Source organism: Macrobrachium nipponense, chromosome 8, assembly GCF_015104395.2.
Source record: "Macrobrachium nipponense isolate FS-2020 chromosome 8, ASM1510439v2, whole genome shotgun sequence".
NCBI lineage: Eukaryota > Metazoa > Arthropoda > Malacostraca > Decapoda > Palaemonidae > Macrobrachium > Macrobrachium nipponense.
In genome coordinates this window covers 49711790-49713483 of record NC_087203.1, presented here as the reverse complement: position 1 = coordinate 49713483, position 1694 = coordinate 49711790, and positions in this window count along the sequence as shown.

The window sequence follows — 1694 nt, the reverse complement described above, 5'->3', positions numbered from 1 at the left end:
GGTAGCAGGGGCGGCGGCAGCAGGGACGTCGGCAGCAGGGGCGGCGGCAGCAGCAGTGGTAGAAGCAGGACGACCGAAGTTGGCCCTCCTAACATCTGCCCTTTCCTCTAGGGGCAGATCTGGAGCTCGGGGCAGGGGGCCAGTGATGGAAGGCCACTCATCAGGATTAAGGTTGATGAGGGCATTCCCGGCTACTTCGAGAAACTGGATGTGGGACAACCTCCGGAGATCTGGATTGTATTACTCACAGTAGAGGATGTAGGCATTCTGGAGGGCCAACTGAAGAATGTATTTGAGGAGCTTCTGTGTCCGCCTCCTGGCTCTCCTTGCAAAGGGATAATACTGGATGAGTTGATCAAAGAGATCAACTCCTCACATGTGCCTATTGTAATGCCCAATGACAGTAGGTCGCTCGACACGAAACTCCTCATACATAACTTGTCCCTGCCGACGTGTCTTCTTCCGCTGGACGATCTACTCTTGGATGGGTTTATGACTCGTCGTAATCATGGGGACGAGTCGGACCCCCTTCCAACAGATGACGAAGAGAGCTCCCTTCCGCCACCACTCTCTCTCTCCTCTTGCCAGATATTGCGGATGGCTAGCAAACCTCTTGAGGAAATTCAGGGCCCCACGCACCAACCGAAGGGTACCACTGACGTGCACACCTGCTTCATACAGTTCCTTGACCAGGGATACCGAGTTATAATAATTATCCATAAACAGGTGGTATCCCTGGTTACGGAAACGATCCACAAGACTGAACACAGTGTCACGCAGCGTGGAAAAGACCCCGGAATACACCAAGAAGTCCATGACGTATCCAGTCTTTCACTCCATATTTCTTCGGCTTCTTGGGTTTATACACTTTAATGCTAAGACGTCCTTTGTAAGGCATCATCCCCTCATCCAAAGAAAGGTTCTTGCCAGGAACCACGAGAATTTTGCACCGTTCACTGAGCGGACTATGATGAGGCGATCGGGGTTATTCCAGGGTATGACCCTTCAGTTGAAGGCGTTGAAATAGCTGTCCAATGCCAGGAAACTATCACAGGGCATAACGCCGGGCACATTGGGCGTACTTAAAAAAAATTCCACCTCCAATATTGCCTGACGTCGGCAGCAGGCATCATCCAAAAAAAATGTGGAGCCCAAAAAATGCGCCATGTTGGTGAGGTTGCAGCCCCGCCAACGATACGACAATGTCGTCCGTAGTTCGTCACGGCAGTACCGAGTGTAGTCCGCCATCTCTGCTACCAGGTATTCCAGCAATTCCTGCGTAAGGAACAGCTGAATGAACCGCAGAGCAGCGAGAGGAACAGGTACGGTGAGTCCAGGTGCTGCCGTGAATGGGTGCATGTTAGGTGGGGTGGGGTCCTCCGACCAGCCCTCGTCGCTCTCGGACAACCAACCTTCACCTTGGCTGGCGCGACGCTCCGACCTTCTACGTGCCCATGCGTGCACACGCACACATGCTCGGGCACAGTTTCACACTCGAAACCCCCCCACTGGCCCACCTCCCTCACTTAGGCCCTCGCTTTCTGTGTCGTCATTGGCGACAAAACTAGACGACGTTATCTCCTCCTCCTCCTCCTCCTCAGATTCCCCTTCATATGCACTAAAACCACTAAATTCGAGCTCACTTTCGGGATGTGACCCTCGAACGGACATTGAGGGCAAATATTCATCATCAC